Here is a 9,347-nt window from a genome sequence, read left to right as displayed (position 1 = left end):
GTATTGCAGGAGCAGAGCTTTTAGTTGTTCTTTCTTATGCCTGGGAAGGTTCTGATTGACGTCGAAAGTTGGCTCAGGTATTATAGTCGTCGTTGCAGGTGCACTGGAATCCGTGAAGGCGAAAGCACTGCTGGCTTGTACTATTTCGTCGATGTAGGCGACCGTGGTGCCTTTGTTAATGTGCTTGTATTCAGGGCTGAAGTTCGTGAGCATCACCCTTGCTTTCCCTGCACGTAGCTCAGCTATGCCTCTAGCGACGCAAATTTCACGGTCGAGCAGTAGGTGATGATCGCCCTCGATGATGCCCTCCATGTCTGCAGGCACTTCGGTACCGACGGAAATCATTACGCTGGAGCGAGGCGGAATGGTGACTTGTTCTTCAAGCACATTCAAGGCATGATAACTTATGCTTGTATCCGGTGGTAGCGCGTTGTGCGTTGAAAGCGTTATCGACTTGGATCTTAAGTCGATGACTGCACCGTATTGGTTTAGAAAGTCCATGCCTAGGATGACATCCCTGGAACAGTGCTGCCGGATTACGAAGCTCGCCGGGTAAGTGCGGTTGTTTACCGTGACTCGGGCTGTGCAGATTCCAGCCGGCGTTATTAGGTGGCCTCCAGCTGTCCGGATATCAGGTCCTTGCCAGGCCGTCTTCACCTTCTTTAACTTGGCGGCGAACGCGCCACTGAAGACGAAATAGTCGGCGCCAGTGTCGACGAGAGCGGTGACGTTATGACCATCGATGAGCACGTCTAAGTCGGTAGACCGTCGTCTAGCATTACGGTTAAGTCGTGGCGTCGGATCACGGCTGCGTCGGCTTACTCCGCTGCTGCTACGTCGCATCGGCCGGTCTTCTTGCGGCGGCGAAGTGCTGTCAAGGCTGTTGCTAGGCGGCGTGCTGATATCTCGTCGTAATGATTCGCGAATCGTCGTCGTCGTCTGCGGAGGATCTTCGGCATTGCGTCGTACAGCAACAGCACCTCCATCGGTTGCTGCTTTTAGTTTCCCGGGTATGGGCTGGGAGATCGGCCCCGGGTGGGACCGGTGTACTGACGACGATGCGGTGAGATGTAGCGGCCTGGTGACGGCGGGCGTGAGCGTCGTCGGGGTTGCCACTGGGCTCCGGCGAGGTAGTCGGCAATGTCGCGCGGTCGTTCACCCCGCACTGGACGCGGCGCGTTGACGGCGAACCCTCGTAGTCCCATCTCCCGGTATGGGCATCGGCGGTAGACATGGCCGGCTTCCCCGCAGTGATAGCAGAGCGGGCGGTGGTCGGGGGCGCGCCAAATGTCCGTCTTCCTCTGGTAGCTGCGCTGGGCGACGGGCGGGCGTGCTGGCGGCGGCGGTGGTGGACGTCGGAACTGCGGCGTTACGGGGCCCTGGCGCGAGCGCGGAGGGGGGCCTTGACGACGGGCGACGGCGGCGTAGGTCAGCGCTTTCGGCTCGGGTTGCGGCGATTCGGGAAGTCCTAGCGATTGCTGGATTTCCTCCCGCACGATATCGGCGATGGAAGCAACTTGAGGCTGCGACGACGGTAGCAACTTCTTCAGCTCTTCGCGTACTATCGCCCTGATGGTGTCTCGTAGGTCGTGGGAGAGTCCTTGGACTTCGGCGTAATGTGGCGTCGAACGGCGATTGTATTGCCGGTTGCGCATGTCCACTGCTTTCTCGATTGTCGTAGCCTCCGAGAGAAAGTCTTGGACTGTCGTTGGTGGATTCCGCACCAGTCCGGCGAATAGCTCCTGCTTAACTCCCCGCATGAGCAAGCGAACTTTCTTGTCTTCTGGCATAGCGGGGTCGGCGTGCCGGAATAATCGAGTCATTTCTTCAGTGTACATACCGATGCTCTCATTCGGGAGCTGTACACGGTTTTCCAACAAGGCTGCAGCTCTCTCTTTACGGACGACGCTCGTGAAGGTGTCCAGGAATGCGGCTCGGAAGAGGTCCCAAGTTGTTAGTGCACGCTCCCTATTCTCGAACCAGGTTCTGGCGCCGTCTTCAAGCGAGAAATAAACATGTCGCAGCTTGTCGTCGTCGCTCCATTTGTTGAACGTCGCGGTCCTCTCATATGTCTCCAGCCAGGTTTCAGGGTCTTCAGCCGATGATCCACGAAAAGTCGGTGGCTCCCGAGGTTGCTGCAGCAGGATGGGGGACGCTGGTGCTGCCATTCTGGTCGTTGACTTGGCTTTGATTGCAGTGGTCCTTTCGGGAAGAAGTCCGAACTCCGGCACAAGTCCTTGCTGCCTACGGCTAGCTCGCTGGTCCTTGGCGACGTTGGTCTCGTCCTCCGGTTTCGGGCTTGGGTCGCGGCTTTGCGGGGGCGTTCGCTGCATGAACGCACTAGCACCCCCACCAGATGTCACGTAGTAGTGACGGTAAACAAAACAGTCGTAACACTGTTTATGACGAAACTGGTTGTTTATTGGGCGAACCTGTGCCCACAAAAGCAAGCTACACTCAAAGCACAACGATAGCGGCGAACACAGTCGGCGATCGTCGAAAATCTGATCAGCGGCGAAACGCGTCGGCTTTTATACCTGAGTCATCGAAGGTTCTAGATTAATCCCTGATGCCCGCGTGTCTTCCAGAAAGTTCTAGACAATTCGCGTCGGTCACACAATCAGATAACATAAGCGTCTGTGAAAACAGGCAACGGAAAGAAGCACCGATAACGTTCTAGAAACCTCCGACACAGGCGCGTCCTGCACCGAGCGATAATGTTTAACATTTGTTAGCCGGTGGAAAGCGGCCACCGGTGAAAGATAAACATGTATACGTGTCAATATCCTGGAGACATACATTGGTCATCTAGAGATGTCCCTGGCAGAATGTCAAAAAAGTCACAGGCCTGCGCGTCACACGCAGCACAGTCACAGCGTAAGCTGGTTGAGCGGCGCAAGAGTAGCTCCAATTTCGGCACCACGCACAACAGGGTCTTCGCGGCAAAGTGTCTTCGCCTCAATTTTCCCGAGAACGATCTGAACTGTCCGCCCAGCGTCGACGGCGAGCTGCGGCTTGTAATACTCTCTCCACAGCAGTCTGCTGAGCCCAATGATGCGTGGTTGTAGCCGCGCACGTAGCTCTACGATTTGCTTCTTCAACAGCGGTTCGTACCTCGCGAGGAGACGACATAACGTGTACCGAAGAGGTACGCAGAATACGTTGCACAGATCTAACATCGGGATAGTGTTGATTGCGCGCCACGTCTGAATCGCATCTCATCGTCTGCACCTATGCGCGCGGTGGTTGCAGGCACTTTAACTAGATGGCGCATGGCGCCACCAACCTGGAGGAGGCTTGGCTCGTCTGTGCCTGCGCGCCGCGCCTTTAAAGGGAATAATTATGCTGCGTGATAGCGAGCGCTTGCGTGGCTCAGTGTTAAAGCACGGATGCTCGATAAAAAAAGGTCACCTTTTTTATCCAGCGGCCGTGGTTAAAGTATCCGGCTCCCACGCAGCGGGCCTGGGTTCGATTCCAGCGGAGAGCAGGTACTTTTTTTCGCATTTCCGGCGATCGCGGTTACGGCGAAACGACGGCGGCGGCATCATCGCGAACCGAAAGAGCTATTGGAATGAGCCCATAACAGCTTACGCTGTAAAAACGTTCACAGTACATCATTTGGAGAAAAAAATGTATTTTGGGTGCAGTGACATTTACGCAAGTAATTCCAACATACAGCAGCAGTATGTAATCACATTCACACCTTATTTCAATGGACAAGAGCACATCCTGGAAAGATAAATAACTCATCCAGAGTTGGTCCTGGCACCATGTCCGAAGAACGTTCACAGTATATTCTTTGGACGGGACAATAGATCCGAGTAGGATCAGTTGAGGACATTTTAGGATGACCTCAGAATGTTGAAATATCCGCCATTACACATCCTGCGGACAACCTCAGGATGTCTTTGCGTTGTCTGGGTACCTACTGGTTGCCTGTGTGCCTTACCTCCCACTTCAATGGCTGCCTCTGAGATCAGCCTAGTTACGGTGTCATACATTACCTTTACGTTACCTTCATCTTTCTGTTCTAATGCTGCATATTTGTTTGCGAGCACCAGCCTGAACTGGTCTGCTTACACCCTTACTGCGTTTAGGTCGGCCTGTTTCTTCTTGACTAATTTTATTCTCTCTCTTGTAATTGAGAAAAATCCTAGACTTCATTAACTTATGGCCACTGCACTTAACCCTACCAAACACTCGTACATCCTGCTCTTTGCTGGGATCGGCAGAGTATATAAAGTCTATTTCATTCGTTGCTTCTCCATTAGAGCTTTTCCGGGTCTCCTTCCTGTTGCTGCGCTTCTTGAAGAAGGTATGCATTATTCGGAGCGTATTCAATTCCGTGAATTCTACCAACATCTCTAGTTTTCCTAGAATCGATGCCGTAGTTGCCAATTGCTTGCTCACCAGCCTGCTTTTCCCCCACTTTTGCATCGTAGTCGCCCATGACTACCGTATACTGTGTTTGCACTGTTCTCATCGCTAATTCAACATCTTCATAAAACTGTTCCATTTGTTCATTCGCGACTGGAGGTTGGGGCATAGGCTTGTACTCCCTTCATTCTATACCTCCTTCAAACTTATGGCGACGATTGCTACCTTCTCAGTAATGCTGTAGAATTCATCAATGTTGCCCGCTATGTCCTTATGGAGTAGAAATCCTTCCCCGAATTCTTTTTTATCTGGAGGACTTTTGTAACTGAGGACGTGGCCGTTAGTCAACATTGTATAAGCCTCACCAGTTCTAACCTCACTAAGGCCAATAATGTGGCAGGCAATGACTGATAATTCCTCAATAGCCCTGTTAAGCTAGCCTCAATCGTAAAGTTGCACGGGTTGAACGTCGCTAGGTTTAGTTTCCAGTGGCGTCCTGCCCGGATCCAGATATTCTTAGCACCCTCTGCCGCGTTGCAGGTCTGACCGCCGCCTTGGTCAGGTGCTCTGCAGCCGCTGGGGACTGAGGGCCATGGGTTAATGGCAGGAGTCATGAGGAAGGTATTGGCCGACCAATGCACCAGGGAGGCAAATTCCTGTTCTGGTGAGAGAGATACTTTGTAGAAGCTTAGTGGGCTTCCTAATTTGGTTCCACCTGAATTAGTATAGCCCCACTAGCTCTTGGCAATGTTCTTTTTTTGCCGGTGTCAGGCGCTACTCCTTGCCTCAAGATGTAATGCACAGGAGCAGACTTCGAACTTACGACCTTCAGATTAGAAGCCCGGTGTTCTACCTCCGCTCCACGCCATCACCGCATCCAATCCGCCGCATCACGCCATCACAGCGTCACCGGAATTCGAATACGCATATCTAATTTGAAACACACATAAGGCCTATTTCATAAAGAAATTAGGGACACTAGAGAAAAAAAAGCTGCTCGCTTCCCGACCAAAAGCTACTAGCGAACGTCAAGCGTAACGTAAATAAAATTTTCAAGTAATCTAGCTCACCTGAAAAAACGCAGACTCCTCACACTTCTGTCCTTTGATGACAAACTTTACCGCAATCAGTCGTCACACACTACTTTACATATCAGACCAGCCCATCATGAGTCCTCGCGACTCGATCACCAACTTACGTAGAACTTGTTGGCACCCGTACTTCACAAAAAACTTCTTACGCCAGAATTGTCAGTAAGGAAGAATGAGCCAATCCGGATGCACGTCATTATTATCTAATGCGGTTGGCGCATGGTAATGAGCCCTTACGAAAGAAAAGCTTTGTGAATTTGGCTTCCGTTGTTTTGTTGTTGTTGTTTTTTTTTTCATTCGCGACCAACTCTGGGCCGTCCAGCAGGCCTGTGGAGCGGCCGACAGACTTGGCCTGACGATCCCGACGTGGGAGTCGCCCGCTGTGCACTATCGCGCGCCTTGCAAGAGCTCCAATAAAAGTTTTCAACCAACCAACCGCTGCTCCTTCCCATCCGTCAACGAAATCTACTCGCCACCATTATCGCATGTATTACTGATCGCAACGCCTTTGTAAATATTCTGCCATGCTTTCTCAAGAACTAGTGGGATGCAATGCTAACGATCCTGGAGGATCATCGAAATCTGGTGGACAGGGAACGGGCTGCGGTTTGAGCCAACGGCTTTCTAGACTGAGAGAGCTGCCGATATAGGGCGAAGAAAGCACACTTTTTCGGTGTTTCGCACAAGAAACGTTTATTCCTCCACCTTAGTCAAGCTCTAAACTTAAGGTTCTTACTAATACTTACACAATTTTCCATCATCTTCCAGCACATTGCAGCTATAGTATATGTTGCAATACGTCATATCTTGCTGCACCTTTTACGTTAACTACGTTTATGTTTTACACGCAAACTAATGAAGGTTTTAGTAAACGTAAACGATAAGTTGCCACGGGAATACTTCCCCGGTGCAGTCTACGTCAAAACGTGCGGCAACTGTGATTACAAGTATATCGGCGGGAAAGGTGATTTCAAGAAACGTGTGAGAAAGCACGAGTATGACGTAAGAAAACAGCACCTCGCCTTGAATGTCCTTGCGTAACATGTGGAATCTGCAGACCACAATATTGACCGTGCAAGCACACGTGATCTGGCCAAGGAAAAGAAGCTTGCGGCCTCCCTCCATCTACAAACCTCGCACACACAGACCACGGTGCACACGCCGAATAAAACTGGCGAGACACTTCCGACGATGTACACTCGCTGCTTGCGTCGCGTACTAAAACATATTATATCGCAATTATATGGACACTCCAAGGGCATTTTGCCATCGTCGTCGCCATCGTTGTCGTCGTCTCCGTGAGGTTCCGTATAAAGTCCAACGGCGATAAAACCGTCGCCGCGCGCCGCACACTGTGTGTGCCAGTGAAAGCGTGCGTGGGTGAGCCGGCAACCGCAGCTTAATCTCGCGCACGCGAGAGAGGAAGGTGGCTGGAAGCGCGCGCTCTTCGTTCGCTCGCGGGGCACGGGGAGGAGGCGACGGAGACGGTACGGGGGCGGGGGTGCGTTCTGCTCTTGCGGCTGCTACTGACGGTGCTTCCGCGCTGGCACCGTATTTTGAAAGCGATCTGCTATATGGGCGAAGTGCGCACCCGAGGAAGCCTCATCTTCAAAGCGATCTGCAATGGGTACAAAGTGCAAAAGATCATGCGCCGAGTGCCGGTACCTTCGCATGCGCTGTGTTTGAAGTGCGACGCGTTGAAGTGCGACGTGAGACAGCGCGACGGTCATTTTGCCTGCTGCTACTGGCGCGCTAATCGTTATAACCAGTTACCGCGGTCATAGAGCGAGATGTGTTCATGTTTGCCTGTGCGCGCGTGATACCGTGCTTGTTTATTTAGTTAGTAAGCGAATATTTAAAACTTTATACGGCCGACAAACTACTATCCTCGCAATCGATGCTTCGCCTATCGGCCGAAACTGCGACTTTTTAAATATGCCGTGACTCTGTTATAGGCCGTGAATTATTGTGGACAAGCATGCCGTATGGGGGGAGCGTAGACGTCATAAATTTTCAGTGCTTTTGGTCGGTGCATCCTTTCGCACTTCTTTGCTATAGCCTGTAATTTCTACACAGACGTTCGGTACCCTACCCATAGTGGGAAGGAGCTACATGCTTGAGAAGAAGCGACATTTGCATTATTCACACAATACAGCCATTCTCTACAATTTTGTTTCATCATGAAATTGTAGATATGCAATCGGTGTCTCAGGTCGTCGGACCCGCGACCACAAGATCAGCACAAAAACGCTGTCGCCATTGCGCCGCCACAGTCACCAACACAAATGTATAGCTGCCTTCGAAGAGCTTCTTTTGCAAATTTTCTTATATCCTCATCGTCTGTTCTGGTCCTCATTTTTTCAGTAGTGAATGTTACACGTTTGCAGACTTTTGACCAGGGTTTCGACCGAGTGGTTGAATTCGAGCGTTTTTAGGACACCCTGGTCGAAAGGCCGGGAGTAGTGGATGGGACCCAGAGCCAAACTAGCATTCCCGGGGAATAGTGGGCGCTAGATGCAGATTCGTCATGGCGAGAGTTTTGGCGACATTGGTCTTGCGCGGTAAACGAGCGAGCCAGTTGACGACACTCTTCAGCATAAGCAGCCGCTTCGGAAACGGGCGTGGCTTCAGAGACATCGGGTCGGTAGGGGAGAATGGTGTCCATTGAACATGATGGTTCACGTCCATATAGAAGAAAGAAAGGGGAGAAGCCGGTGGTAGCTTGTGGCGTAGAGTTATAGGCGTACGTGACGAAGGGGAGCACCTGGTCCCAATTGGAGTGATCATCGGACACGTACATCGCAAGCATATCTCCAAGGGTACGGTTGAAACGCTCCGTCATGCCGTTTGTTTGAGGATGGTACGCAGAGGTGGTGCGGTGAACGATGCGGCATTCTTGGAGCAGTGCCTCAATAGCGTTTGAGAGAAAGACGCGGCCACGATCGCTTAATAATTCACGGGGCGCACCGTGTCGCAAAATGAGGCGGCGAAGAAGGAAGCGAGCGACGTCTATCGCGGTGGCAGCTGGCAGCGCAGATGTTTCAGCGTACCGTGTGAGATGGTCGACGGCGACAATGATCCACCGGTTGCCCGCAGGAGTGTTCGGGAGGGGACCGTAAAGATCAATGCCAACACGCTCAAATGGTCATGTAGGGCACGGTAAAGGTTGTAGAGGACCAGCGGTGCTATGAAGGGGAGTCTTGCGGCGTTGGCACGAAAGGCATGATCGCACGTACTGGCGAATGTATCGATACATGCCGCGCCAGTAATACCTCAGGCGTAAGCGGGAGTAGGTCTTGAATACGCCAGCGTGGCCGCATTGAGGATCGTCGTGGTAGGCGGTGCATATGTCCGAGCGCAGATGACGGGGGATAACAAGCAGCCACCTGCGGCCATCGGTTAGGTAATTGCGCCGGTACAACAAGCCGTCACGAACGACAAAGTGATGCGCTTGACGACGAATGGTGCGTGAAACAGATTCAAGTGAACGGTGAGAGAGAACGTCAAGCAGAGAAGCGATCCAGGGATCCTTGCGTTGCTCGGCCGGCATGTCGGTGATGCTGAGGGACGACGAATCGCAGGTGGAAGTTCGTAAGCAAAGTAGGTCAGGAGGCAGCGGAGAACGGGATAGGGCATCGGCGTCTGAATGCTTGCGTCCCTAGCGATAAATGACACGTATGTCATACTCTTGAAGGCGTAAAGCCCAACGTGCGAGGCGGCCAGTGGGGTCTTTCATAGATGACAACCAGCATAAGGCATGGTGGTCAGTCACAACGTCAAACTGGCGTCCGTAAAGGTAAGTACGGAATTTGCTGATTGCCCAAATAATTGCCAAGCATTCCTTTTCCGTTACAGAATAGTTCGACTCTGCCTTTGTTA

This window comes from Dermacentor silvarum, chromosome 5 (assembly GCF_013339745.2).
Source record: "Dermacentor silvarum isolate Dsil-2018 chromosome 5, BIME_Dsil_1.4, whole genome shotgun sequence".
Classification (NCBI taxonomy): Eukaryota; Metazoa; Arthropoda; class Arachnida; order Ixodida; family Ixodidae; genus Dermacentor; species Dermacentor silvarum.
This window is presented reverse-complemented; position numbering follows the sequence as displayed.